The sequence below is a fragment of the Papio anubis genome, chromosome 10 (assembly GCF_008728515.1).
Source record: "Papio anubis isolate 15944 chromosome 10, Panubis1.0, whole genome shotgun sequence".
NCBI lineage: Eukaryota > Metazoa > Chordata > Mammalia > Primates > Cercopithecidae > Papio > Papio anubis.
The window spans coordinates 28590795-28604900 of NC_044985.1; the positions used below are offsets into that span (position 1 = coordinate 28590795).

The 14106-nt window shown below is 39.2% G+C and overlaps 1 long non-coding RNA gene across 2 annotated transcripts in view; it reads right to left on the reverse strand.

Annotated features, from left to right (window-relative positions):
• LOC108581274 overlaps positions 1 to 12984 on the reverse strand; it is a 37106-nt gene extending 24122 nt beyond the window's left edge. Inside the window, exons 1-2 of one of the 2 annotated variants that reach the window (XR_004176504.1) lie at positions 10189 to 12984; positions 10003 to 10107 (exon numbers count right to left, since the gene is read on the reverse strand). This is a non-coding gene — a long non-coding RNA (uncharacterized LOC108581274). The remainder of the gene's footprint in view (positions 1 to 10002; positions 10108 to 10188) is intronic. The other variant, XR_004176503.1, reaches the window with a different exon arrangement.
• Between the last annotated feature and the right edge of the window lie 1122 nt (positions 12985 to 14106).

Here is a 14106-nt window from a genome sequence, read left to right on the forward strand (position 1 = left end):
TCTTTATATCTTCTAATTATTTGCTTAGATTTTCCTTACATTTGTTTCAAGAGTATACATACTTTGAACATTTTTACAATAACTGCTTTAAGTCTTTGTCAGATAATTCCAACATTTCAATACTGGAGTTTATTTTTTATCTTTACCAGTGTGAGTTGAGGTTTTCCTGGGTTCTTGTTTGTCAATTAACTACGTATTGTCTTCTGGATGCTTTGGATACTTTCTTATGAGACAATGAGTCCTGTTTAAACCTTATAGAAAATGTCAATATTTTGCTTTAGCAATCAGCCCAGTTGGATTCAGTCCCTGCATCCTGATCAGTCTTCTGTGGTTGTGGTTTCAAAGTGCATTTCAGTTTTGTGGTTTCAAAGTACATTTCAGTTTTCAATGCCTTTGCAGTGCTAGTCACATCTGCCTTGTGTGTTTGTCACCTAGTGGCTAGTCCAAGAAGTGGGCAGAAGCCCATTTCAAAGTTCCATTCTCAAAATACATGGTATACTGTTTAGGATTAGATCCATGCACTTGCAGCTCAAGGGTGAATCCCAGAATTTATAAACAATTTTACAGAATTGATTTCTCAAGTTCCTATGCCTCCATTATCTCCCTTTCTGGTTTCCTTTTCAGTTCCCCAGAAAGTATGGTCTTTAGCCATGCTATACTGACACACACTTCCCATGAATGCATATGCATCCAGGACCAAGCAAAAGGAGAAGGAAGGAAGGAAGGAAGGAAGGAAGGAAGGAAGGAAGGAAGGAAGGAAGAAAGGGAAGGGGAAGAGGAAGAAGGAAGGAAAAAAGGTCAGATGTTCTTATTTCTCAAAGTTTAAAGCACACTGTAGGTTCCTGCTACCACAACTATTTGCTACAGAAGTTCTATTTCTTTCAGTGGGGCAGGGACTTTCAAAGGCTTTCACTCCAGTTCTCCTATAGAGTGTTGATGCTTACTTCCATATTGCTGGCTGGGGCTGAGTTTGGGGTGAACAGAGACAGTGAAGTGTGCTTTGTCATTCCAGATTCTGTTAGGAGTCCTCATTAGCATTCTTTTGAACATTGGTTTTGCTAGCACGTCCAGTGAGATGACAGGATGGGTGTGCACCACTTTGTTTTTAAATTCAAGATCTTGAGGGGTTTTAATTGAAGCATACATAAATAAAACTATTTAACTTTTTATGAGTTAGTCTACATAAAAAGCTCATCTGGATAAGTGTTAAAAACAGATGAATAAGAAGAGGGGTTGGGGTGGGAGGAAGAGGAGAAGGAAAAAGAAAGGAAAAAGAGAAAGGAAAGGAAGAAGGAGAGGAGAGTGGTGAAAGAGAAATAAAGAAAGAGTAATAAAAAATAAGAAGGAGCTGGGTGCTTTATCTCAGGCCTGTAGTCCCAGCACTTTGGGAAGCTGAAGCAGATGAATCACTTGAACCCAGGAGTTTGAGAGCAGCCTGGGCAACATGGCAAAACCCCATCTCTACAAAAAATACAAAAATTAGCTGGGCATGGTGGCTTCTGCCTATGGTCCCAGTCACTCAGGAGGCTGAGGTGGGAGGATCACTTGAGCCCAGGAGGTGGAGGCTGCAGTGAGCTGTGTTCACACCACTGCACGCCAGGTGGGTGGCAAAGTGAGACTGTCTCTAAAAATGAAAAGAAAAGAAGGAAGACAGAAAAGGAAAGAATCAAGAAAGAAAGGGAAGAAGGAGAGAGAGAAGGAAAGAGGTGAACAAGAAAAATGAGTGAAAAAAGCAAGAAAGAAGAAGAAACTGGAAAGGTAGGAAAAAAAGAAGAAAAGATCCAAGAGGGAGAGAAGAAGAGAGAAATAATAGAAAGACAGACATTAATATCAAACACCTGACTGAAGGTAGATAAAGCTGAAACAGGAAAGGTTCCCTTGTCCCTCTCACAGAGTGTGTTATGGGGGTGTGGCTCGCTTCTTCCATGCCCCCCTGCTCAAACCTCTAGGGAAGCATATAGACAGGCAGGCTGTGGGGTTCCAACCCCATGGCAGTGTCTAGGGGTGAATGTTGACAGCTCCTGAAGCCCTAGTGGGCGTGTGTTACAGGGTGCTCTGTTAGTTTGCCATCAATAAGCAGCTTGTGTTAACCAGCTGAATTAGATTCTCTACCATGCCACAAGGACAGAGGGCTTTCTGTATCCTGGGTGCTTGCCTTGGTGTACTGGAAGAATCATATCACACATGGGCTTTGGGAATGAGTGCAAAGTTTTATTGAGTAGCTCTCTGCTGATGGGGGAGCCAGAAGTGAGATGGTTTTCCCCTGGAGTTGGGCTGCTTGGAGACCCCGGCTATCCTTCGACTGCCCCACCAAAGTCCACCTCGTCCTGGTTGATGGCCTGCCAGCATGCCAGCATCTGTTGGTGCCTGTCAGCATGCTCTTCCTCCCACAAGCTCTCAATGACCAGCCACTTGTGTCTTCTTCCACTGATGTGTTCCTCACGACGTCAAGCCACTTGTGTGTGTGTGTGTGCCAGCTAGGGTCTCGGGTTTTTATAGGCAGAGGGTGAGGGTGTGGTGGGACAGGGTGGTCTTGGAAAATGCAACATTTGGGAGCAAAGACAGAAGTGCCTGTCCTCACCTAGGTCCGTGAGGATGGAGCCCTAGCCAGGGACTATGCCTTCCTCTACCCAGCACTTCCCTCCCCTCCTTCCACATCATTTAAAGGGACCACGCTCTTTCCCTCCCAGCACTTCCGTATCAAAGTCACCTTTTTTAAATCTGACAAATTGTTTCCTTTGTCTGGGAAAAAGACCATTGTGAGCAAAACAAAATGTAGAAGTCATTTCCTCTTCACATAACTTTTGCCACCAAGTGGAGAAAAAATGGTACTCCTAAATTCACATGTAGAAGTCACAATCCTCACCATAGTCTTTGCCACCAAATAGGTCAGAAATATAACTTTAGTTTTTAAAAAATAAAAAGGCTAAAATGTAATTAAATGTTTAAGCTGAAAACCCTGAAGTTTGGGGTAGGAAAATCCTTCCTTGAAAACGTTTTCAAGAAGTAAATTTCAAATGCAAATCAAAACTACAGTGAGATATCATCTCACCCCAGTTAAAATGGCTTTTATCCAAAAGATAGGCAATGACAAATGCTAGTGAGGATGTGGAGAAAAGGGAACCCTTGTTCACCGTTGGTGGAAATGTAAATTAGTACAACTACTATGGAGAGTTTGGAGGTTTCTCAAAAAACTAAAAATAGAACCACTATACAATCCAGTAATCCCAGTGCTAGGTATATACCCAAATAAATCAGTATATCAAAGACATATTTGCACTCCCATGTCTACTGCAGCATTATTCACAAAAGCCAAGATTTGAAAACAACCGAAGTGTCCATCAACAGACAAATAAATAAAGAAAATGTGGTACATATGCACAATGGAGTCCTATTCCGCCATGAAAAAGAACGACATCCTGTCATTTGCAACAACATGAATGGAACTAGAGGCCATTACGTTAAGTGAAATAAGCCAGGCACAGAAAGACAAGCTTCACATGTTCTCACGTATTTGTGGGAGCTAAAAATGAAAACAACTGAACTCATGGAGGTAGAGTAGAAAGATGGTTACCAGAGGTTGGGAAGGGTAGTACAGGCAGGGAGTAGGGATGGTTAATGCATACAAAAACATAGAAAAAAAAGAATGAGATCTAGTATTTGATAGTACAACAGGGTGACTATAGTCAATGATAATTTAATTGTACATGTTAAAATAAGTAAAATAGTATAACTGGATTGTTTGTAACAAAAAGGATAAATGCTTGAAGTGATGGATACCCCATTTACCCTGATATGATAATTTTGATATTCTGATGTGGTTATTTTGATACCTCAATCCCATAAATATATAGAGCTGCTATGTGCCCACAAAAATTAAAAGACATTATCAGGTGTTATTAAACTGAATAACAAAACATAACATAACCTTGGGGCAAGGGTGCAGCTTGCATTTATTAAACATCAGCCTAGATTTTTGTGTTCAATTCCAATAGGCCTAGAGCAGAGGAGTTTTAACTTTAAGAAAAGTTTTGCTGGGCGCAGTGGATCACGCCTGTAATCCCAGCACTTTGGGAGGCCGAGGCAGGCGGATCATGAGGTCAGGAGATCAAGACCATCCTGGCTAACAAGGTGAAACAGCGTCTCTACTAAAAATACAAAAAATTAGCCAGGTGCAGTAGCAGGCGCCCGTAGTCCCAGCTACTTGGGAGGCTGAGGCAGGAGAATGGCGTGAACCCAGGAGGCACAACTTGCAGTGAGCCGAGATCGCGCCACTGCACTCCAGCCTGGGTGACAGAGCGAGACTCTGTCTCAAAAAAAAAAAAAAAAAAAGAAAGAAAAAGAAAAAAAAAGTTTTGACCTGAAGATGAATGAGAAGCTATCAAATGTATCTAGATGTTTACATATTTACATCTCATAATTTTATATAAAGGAAATAATGATTAGAAATACCTGTTCATTATGAATTAATCTTAAAAGCATATTGAAGTGGTAAACCAACCAAAGCCCCATTCATGTCTATGGGACTATTTTGAATAAATGACTCGATTTGCAAATTTGAAAGTTATCCCATGTTTGTGCACATGGTTTCTCTTCCATTATCTCTTTCTCAAAACGGGCAAGTTAGAATCAAGTCCATAGTACTCCAGTCAGATACTAACTAAGGATAAAGTAAAACTTTTATTTCGTATACCATCTCTAGATGTTGTGGAGAGGAGGGCTTTTAAGGGACAGTATTAAGAGACAGTATATGTAAATCTTGTCTTTGCCAAGCCACCTCTCATCTCCACAAAACCCCCATGGAAATACAAGCATAAATAAAAATGTCAGAGTGAGGCAAATGAACCATCATTATTAACTTGGACTTTGGTCCCAATACCTAAGCAGAACCAGAACTGTAGTTGGCTGCACCAGTTAAAAAACAAAACAAAACAAAACAAAACACTCCTTTGTCCTAATTAAAAGCAAAATAGAGGCATAAACAAAGCATACTGAGTGACCTACAATTTATTCTAAACCCATACTAACATCTCAGATTTTACCCCTGAATACACCGGCTGGTTCAGAGCCCAACTTTCTTTTCTGAAAGGAAAGGTGAGAGTATTTGTCCCAAGATTTAGCCACCCACCTAAATATTCCTAGGCCAAGACAAAATCCGGGGAGTTGTCTGCTTTGTGGAAGAAAAGAAGGCTTCTAACTGCAAAAACAGCTGCAAAATGGGAGAAGTAAAATGAGAGAGACATGCCCTGGGATGGCCTTAGGGTTCTGTCTTAGAACCAGTTTTGACTTCTTGAAACTGACTAATCTTTTGAGAGAAGTATTAATTTAAAAATTAAATAAATAAATAATTTAAAAAGCAAAAAAGAGGACACCCTTCCCCTAGTGGACCACACCATTTTCTATGAATCACAGCAGTGTTTTTTTTAATTTTTTTTTTTTTTTTTTTTTTGAGACGGAGTCTCGCTCTGTCGCCCAGGCTGGAGTGCAGTGGCGCAATCTTGGCTCACTGCAAGCTCCGCCTCCTGGGTTCAGGCCATTCTCCTGCCTTAGCCTCCAGAGCAGCTGGGACTACAGGCGCCCGCCACCACGCCCAGCTAATTTTTTTATATATTTTTGTAGAGACGGGGTTTCACCGTGTTAGCCAGGATGGTCTCGATCTCCTGACCTCGTGATCGGCCCGCCTCAGCCTCCCGAAGTGCTAGGATTACAGGCATGAGCCACCGCGCCCAGCTTTTTTAAGCTTTTTATAGCACAGACAGCTTACACTCATCTTTCAGAGAAATGGCAACAGAGCAATTCTCAATTCCTATCCTTAATTATAACTGAATGCTCAAATTTCATCTTTTAAGGTAGAGATTTTGTAGTTTTAAATGATATGTACACCCTTGTGTTTGTTGGCAGTGAAATTAATCAGTCACTTTTCTGCCAACTTAAACAGCCAAGCAAGACCTCTCACCCATTTCCTTTACAGTTTTGCATTTTGCCACTGTGTGGTCCTACTGCTCCTATAACAAATTGCCACACCCTTAATGGCTTCACATAATGCCAATTTGTTATCTTAAAGTTCTGGAGGTCAGAAGTCCAAAATCAGTCTCACTGGGCTAAAATCAAAATGTCATCAGGGCTGGTTGGTTCCTTCTGGAAGCTCCAGAGGGAACCCCCATTTCCTTTCTTTTTCTCGCTTCTAGAAGCTGTCTGCATTCCTTGATTCATGGGCCATACCTCCATCTTGAAAGTACATCACTCTAATTTCTGCTTCCACGGAGTCATCTTTTCTGCCCTTCTGCCTTCTTCCATCAAGAAACCTCGTGATTACATTGGGTCCACCAGATATTCCAAGATAATATTCCTATCTCAAGATTTTTAACTCACTCATCCTTCCTTTGCGTATAATGTAACATACTCACAGGTTCCAATAATTGGGATGTGAACATCTTCCGGAGGGACCATTAGTCAGCCTGCTACAATTTAAAAGGTTCTAAACTGCCAGGTGTGGTGGCTCACGCCTGTAATCCCAGCACTTTGGGAGGCTGAGGTGGGCAGATCACGAGATCGGGAGAGTGAGAACATCCTGGCTAACACGGTGAAACCCTGTCTCTACTAAAAATACAAAAAATTAGCCTGGCATGGTGGCCGGCGCATGTAGTCCCAGCTACTCAAGAGGCTGAGGCAGGAGGATGGCGTGAACCCGGGAGGCGGAGCTTGCAGTGAGCTGAGATTGCAGGGGTGCACTCCAGGCTGAGTGACAGAGTGAGACTCTGTCTCAAATAAAATAAAATAAAATAGTACCTATCATCAGCATATTTGGAGAACTTTATTATGTGTACCCTTTACCAGAAAAATTCTCAAAAGTTTAAGACTGATTCTAGTTGTATGCATCAGTTACAATACAAAGAGTAACTGAAGAGAGTTTGACAGGGATTATTTACAAATATATGAGCAAGTTTCCCACAAAGGATAGAGAAACACTTGTAGAGTCATAATAATCCAAAACCCTGAGACTAAATCATTAAGAGGAAGAAGTAGCTACTAAAATTCCAAAATAACTATTGCTTTAAGAGAAGTTCTCCCTCTACATGACACTGTAGAGAGGAATATATCCATTGGTTCATGATCAGCAAGCAAGGAAGGAACAGGGGAGCTGAATATTTTCCCAGCCTCTCTCCTCCTGGCCATACATTGGCTGAACCCAACCAGAAGTCACATAGCAAAAGAGTGAGACTTATTCATGCAACCCATTGAGTTTAACCTTCTGGGGCACAAAGAAGGGTGAAGAAGGGTGAAAAGTGAATATGATGGGACAAACAAATAATATCCTACTGGATAGGTCTTCTTGTTTGCCCTTCACCATCCACTATTGTCCTTTGTGCAAATGAAAAACATATTTCATTAACACAGGGGACCCACACACAAAGTCCTATCTATTGCCATACTATTAGAGAATTACGTCAATTCAGCCATATGCCCAATAAAAACCTGAAACTTATAACATATAGCAGAAGAGAAAAAGTTGGGGATAAATAAACAGTTAATATAAAATATAGCTGCTGGCACTATTCACAATAGCAAAGACATGGAATCAACCCAAATGCCCATCAATGATAGACTGGATAAAGAAAATATGGTACATATACACATGGAATACTATCCAGCCATAAAAAGGAATGAGATCATGTCCTTTGCAGGGACATGGATGGAGCTGGAAGCCATCAACCTCAGCAAACTAATGCAGGAACAGAAAACCAAACACTGCATATGCTCACTTACAAGTGGGAACTGAACAATGAGAAGACATGGACACAGGGAGGGGAACAACACACACTGGGTCCTGTCAGGATAGGAGGGTTGCGGGGGGAGGGAGAGCACAGGATAAATAGCTAATGCATGCAGGGCTTAATACCTAAGTGATGGGTTGATAGGTGCAGCAAACCACCAAGGCATACATTTACCCATGTAACAAACCTGCACGTCCTGCAAGTGTATCCTGGAACTTTAAATTTTAAAAACTAAAAAATAAAAAATAAATTTAAAAAAATATAGTTGCTGCCAGAGCCTGTGACAAAGTTGATAATCATGGCTTCCTTCATTTGCCACCATTGTTCCTTCTGTCAGCAACTGGGCTACTCTAGAATTTTCCTGATGGAGGACCCAACCCTTAATTGTGATCTGTGTTCTTAGTATTGTTTTCTTTACTGAATTGCCACAATTTCCCATTGAACACTATTACTGGACATAGAAGGATCATGACGTATCCCAGTGAACCATCTAAGTTGCAGATATGATGCTCTTTTCCCTCCCTTGTGCAGCAACAACCTGATTTTCTCTGGGTAACCAGGACCATTCTTCCCTGATAGTAAAGTGAACACATTCTTTGCCAAAATGCCAGTGAGAAATCTTTTTCTAACTTAATGAAACCATGACTGTGGTGCCTGAAGGAAGCATTTATTTCATAAGGATTGGGACTTCCAAAGCCACCTAACTCAAGTTTATGGATTATGAACAAAAATTTCTCAAATGACTTTATTAGGTATGAGAGAGAGACCACAAGTGGAAGCACTTCTGCTCCTTGGCTCCTGGAAGCACACATTTTGGCTATGAGAAAGACAGCACCATATATTCGTCGTAACATTAAAGCATATGCCACATGTTGTAGTATAGCACTCCCACTTCCCAGAGTAAAGAAAATACAGAGGCAGATTCACCATATATCCTTACATCAGCATTGCAGGTTACCTCCTCAAGGGATCTGCTGCCCCACTCTCAATAAGGGACTCTGGATCTGTGAGTTGGATTAGGTCTAGAAATTGAATATGAGGCCATTAATTCTCACTTTGGCAACTGAAGTCAAATTTCTGCCCACTAAACATAGACTTTTTCCACACATGAGAAGCAACACCTCACTAAACTGTACATCTATTTTCATCTGTAGGGATTCCATGATCAATGAGTCATTGCCACAAGTCCCGGTGGGTCAAACATTCTGATTACCACTCCATCATTGCAGCTTATTAAGATAATTGCACTCATCTTGTTTCTGCTGGTTAAGCAGTGACATGTGGCCTCTACCACTCTGTGATCCCATTATTCCATTGAAATCTAGGACTCCAGTGCCAATGCATTATCTCCTACCATCATCTCAGCATGCAGAGAACAGCCATTGCAAACACTGTTGTTTTTCCCAGCCGATACATTTCTGAATGCTCAGGTGAAGGGATTTTCTTCTCAGGGACATGGCTGAATGAATTATATGTAATAGATTCATCCCAACATTTATATTTCCCTGATCTTAGGACTTCTTTCACTAAGATATTCCAGGGAGGCTTCAACATTTATTCATCATTGACTCTAGATAACCATTGAGTCTAGTCTTCCATTCAGTATTTTTACATCATTCCCAGATAGTTGACCCAACACATTAAATCTAAAACCCAAGTAAATGCAACATATAGATAAATTTACCCCAATGTAATCTTATATTTTTCCTCCTTGGCTCAATACTTTTTGAAGCTACTTACATGTGCTACATAAACTCCTACTGGCAAAATCTGGCAAGGTCGTGAAATTCTTTGAGTACAGTCTATTTCCTTCATAACCAGGTATTGTACAGTCCCTGACTGTGTTCTCCTGTGTACCCCATTCTATTATTGAATGACTGTGTGGCTTTGGACAAGTCACTCCATGTTTTTGAGATTCTTCTTTAAAATGAAGGTAATACCTACCCATAGGGTTGGTGCAGGGATCAAATAGGCAATGTAAGTAGATAGTTAACAGCACACAGCCTAGGACAAAAGAAGCTAGCTTTTTACCGCCTCTAAGGAAAACTTTGAACCATATTCCTAGATACAGTAAAAAAAAAAAAAAAAAAAAAAAAATAAAAAAAAAAAAAAAAAAAAAAGTCAACAAAAATCCAACCAGTGTAAATTGCAAAGATTCCTGTTTACTTAGGACTAAGAAAATCTAAAATATTATAAAATGATTTCAGTTTAATTTACACTATCTCACCTATAGCAGGTACTCCAAAGTATTATTTCTGGAATTGGATTCTGATCCAAAGTTTGAAGCTGTATTCACTGTCCTTGGAATTTATTCTCCTTCAAGCATCTATGTCTGAAGAAAAAAAAAAAATCTATAGGATTTCCAGATTTACCAGTAAAAGACAAATGCATCACAAATTGATATTTTAATTACTCATGAGTGGGATTGGTGCTGAGCCTTGAGTATACTTAACGGGTTTTGTTTTTCATGAAAGCTTTCATTTCCGTTGACATTGGCAATCAGCTTATGAATCTTAGCTCCAATGCGGTAATTATGTCAAACTCAGCTTGGGAGGGTAAAATGTTCAGTGGAGAGCAGTTGCCCTTGTTCAGAAGGAAAAGCACAAAAAGGATAAATCATTACTTATCAAATTTATTCTACTTGAAAAATGACAAAGTTCTTATAAAGGCATAGAAATAAAACTACTCTTAGAAACCTGATTTCCACCTGGTATGAACAAGTATATGGAGGAATAATAAAATTCCATAGAAAATTCACTTACTCACTAGCATACTTGACTCTCTATTGCTTTGGAAGAAAGTGTAAACATACTGCCTCTCTACATGCTTTAATTTATACTAATACTTTCCAATTAAGTTGTTGGGGAACGCCCTTTTAAAAGCTGATGCATTCAGGGCTTGCTTGCCATCTACTTGTGATGTCAATGCTAATTGCTTTAAGAACCTAAAGTTTGGAAAAATGACCATATTTTTGCATTGTAGAGGCCAAATCCATTCTTTTGGGAAGCAACTTTTTTAATAGCAAAACTGATGCAATGTATAAACACATAATCTAGAGTCATCTATTAGAAATTCATTTGTTCCAAATACTTCTCCCGATGTGTAACATTGAGATACCAAATAACCGTTCCGTGATGTGCTTCAAAAATCTACCAGATGTATTCCTCCATTCTTGTGGAAACCTGTGGATTAGCCTTCCCACATGAGCTATCCCTATGCAAGAAGATAATTTCCTTCTACTTTTCCCATGGCTCTGTTGCAATTTGCAGGACATTATGGGAAATTTGCCACAATATGTGGGACATTTTGGTCTCCTGCTGGAATTTTGCAAGCATTCATTGCCATGGTTTGAAGTACAGATCAAGATATTTGTTTCATATGGTGAGACCTAACATAGCACTTCATGAGAGGACTAAGAGCTTGCCTGTCTTTTCCAAAGTCATTAGAACTTACAGTATAACCCATTTATTTAGGCAAAATGCAGAAGAAGAAAGCTTAACCACTAGCTACAGATTATCCCTGCTGATGTAACAGCGTTGGAGACTGCAACATCTTATTTTAGCACTGCCAGGGAGGGGAAGGAGCTGGACAAAACCCATTCAAAAATGGGTTCTCCTCTTAAGTTTAAACTCCGCCATTCTGTTTGCTCTGAGCACCACAGAAGTTTGAGCAGCAAATCATTGTTCTTGTATTTTATTCCTCCTGTAGGCCTGGTAGACCAGAAGCAGAAAATTAATTACTTTTAAACAAGAACGTGAATTGTTTATATAACCTAGGTTCTATTTAGTCAAGGGAGAACCTATTTTTAAATCAAATGTCTCTTGAAAAACAAAGACTCAGCTTAGGAGAAGAAATGTATTATGAACTTGAAAATATAGAAATCTCAATTTCATAAAGCCCAAAATTTGAAAATAAAAAGGTCATACAAGTTTTTAAAAACATTCATCATTCATTTCAAGTGTTTCTATAATTTTTGTTTGTTGATTTTTGCAAAATATAAAAACTCTATCAACATGTAAGAAAGTCTCTTGTGTGTGTCCAAAAGAAAGTACCCAGTAAAGATACTGTAATTGATTTGACCAATTCCAAGTCATTACCCTGGGCCAGTCATTATATTGCCAGTACAGTGGCAACCCTAGAGACATCTATTATTAGAGATAATCACAATTTTAAAAAATGAAAATCCTGCCAAATTATCACAGTGGGCTTCACAATAGGAATATCTTTGAAAAGAAGGGGAAAATCTACTGAAATTCCAACTGAGATTTTTTTTTAAATCTCAACAGTAAAGAAACAAAACCTTATACACATTGAAGGCAGCTCCAAATTTCTCTAAACCATTGTATAAAATAGTTATTTCTTTTTTTCCTCACCTCACTCTCCTCAGCCATCAACCCAGCCCAGTCTGTCTTTTGCAGCCCCTCTTCCCCTCCCTAACACACACACAAACACATATAGTATGTGGAAGCAGTTTCTGCTGAGGTAACCAATGACTAAAATGACATTAAATATAATTGGCACATTTTTAGTCCTCATCTCACTTGGCCTCTAAAACACCACAGGCAACCTTTTACTACTCTCTTGAAACATTTGCTTCCCTTGGATTCCCTAACATGTCACTTTCTTGGTTTCCCTTCTACTCTGGCCACTCTTTGCTGGCTGATTCTCTTCTCCCTGGGCATTAGTGTTGAAGTTACATCATCTTCTCTTTTTACTATATATTCTCTTCCTAATCTCTTCAAAGCTCTTGCAATTTCTAAAAAGATAAATCACAAACTTTACTCTTCAGTCCAGATGTCCCATTTCAGCTCAACAACTGCCTTGAAACTTTCACTTGGCTGTCTTATAGAATTACATGTTTAAGATATGCAGAACTGATCTCATATTCTCAATCCTGAATTTGGTTTTCTCCAAATGCTTCATGATGGTACCACATTGACCCAGTTGTGCAAGCTAGAAATGTAGGAGCCATTTTTAACAGTTCTCTTCACCAATTTTTTCCTACTTAATCAATCCATCAGAAACTCCTATAAGATTTCCCCCAATTTTTCACTGAATTCATCCATTTCAGTTCATCTCTGATGTCACTACTCTCATTCAAGCTACTATTTTATCTTATCTGGACCATTGAAATAGTCTCAAAATTGAGCTTTTCACTTCTAAACTTGCCACATCCAAACTAAAGCCCCACTAAAACCACAGTAAAGTAAAGTAAATTAAAGTAAAATAAATAAATAAATAAATAAATAAATAAATAAATAAATAAATGTGCTAATATCACCCAGTGCATAAAACACTTCAGCAGTTTGGCTCTTAGATGAAGACCAAGTCTGTTTATGGTTTCTCCTCTACACACCTCATTAGTATGTCTCCTGCATGCTCCCTCTCCTACTGTCTGCTTCTGCCATGCCTACCTTTCTTTCAGTTCCTCTAACATGCCATGTTCCCTCTTGTTTCACATGATGCTCCCTCTGTTGAACAGTTTTTCCCTCCTGCCTCTGTCAATTCTTCCTAATCTCACCTCCAATGTCACTTCCTCAGAGAAGGCTTCTGTGAATTTTCTGACTTGGCCAAATTCCCCATAACTTGATCTCATAACTCCCTGTACCTCTAATTTGTGGCACTTATTACAGTTATAATACGAAGGTTATCTGTGCAGTCATAGGATTTGTGTACACAAGCAATAAGTTCCATTGAAGGGTCTCTTTTACTCACCATGGTATTCCTGCCTCCACTTATTATAGATGTTAAATCAACAGAATTAATTAATTAATTAATGACATACTCTGGAAACTCTTACTAAATGTAGATACTCACTGAAAATATTGATCAGCCAAAGAACTACTACTTAGATGACCATAGACCCTGATATTCATAAACAATGAGGCTAATGATGTTGATAACAATTAAAGTGAAGATACGGACAATGATAATGCTTATGATAATGGTGATATTAGCTAATACTCAATGAGCTTTGCTTGACACATAGACTAAGTGTCAGTGGAATCCTCATAACACCCTAAAAAGTAAATATTTCAGTCCCCTTTAAAATTCAGAGATGAAGGTGACGTGTGCAATTACAATCATTAAAATGTAATGACCCTCTCAAGTATGTTTTTATTATTTTTATCTGTGTGGTAGAAATGTATTTCTAACTTTCTTTCAATCCAATAATGCCAAACTTTATACATTTAGTACCCTTGGGGAAAATTGCCAGCCTTTAACAACAAGCTTATTAACAAACATTTCTGTAATTTAAGTGCATTGTTGCTCGTAATCAGTAAGTGAAACTTTGTTTTTTGGAATTGCAAACGTATTTAGAATGTAATGC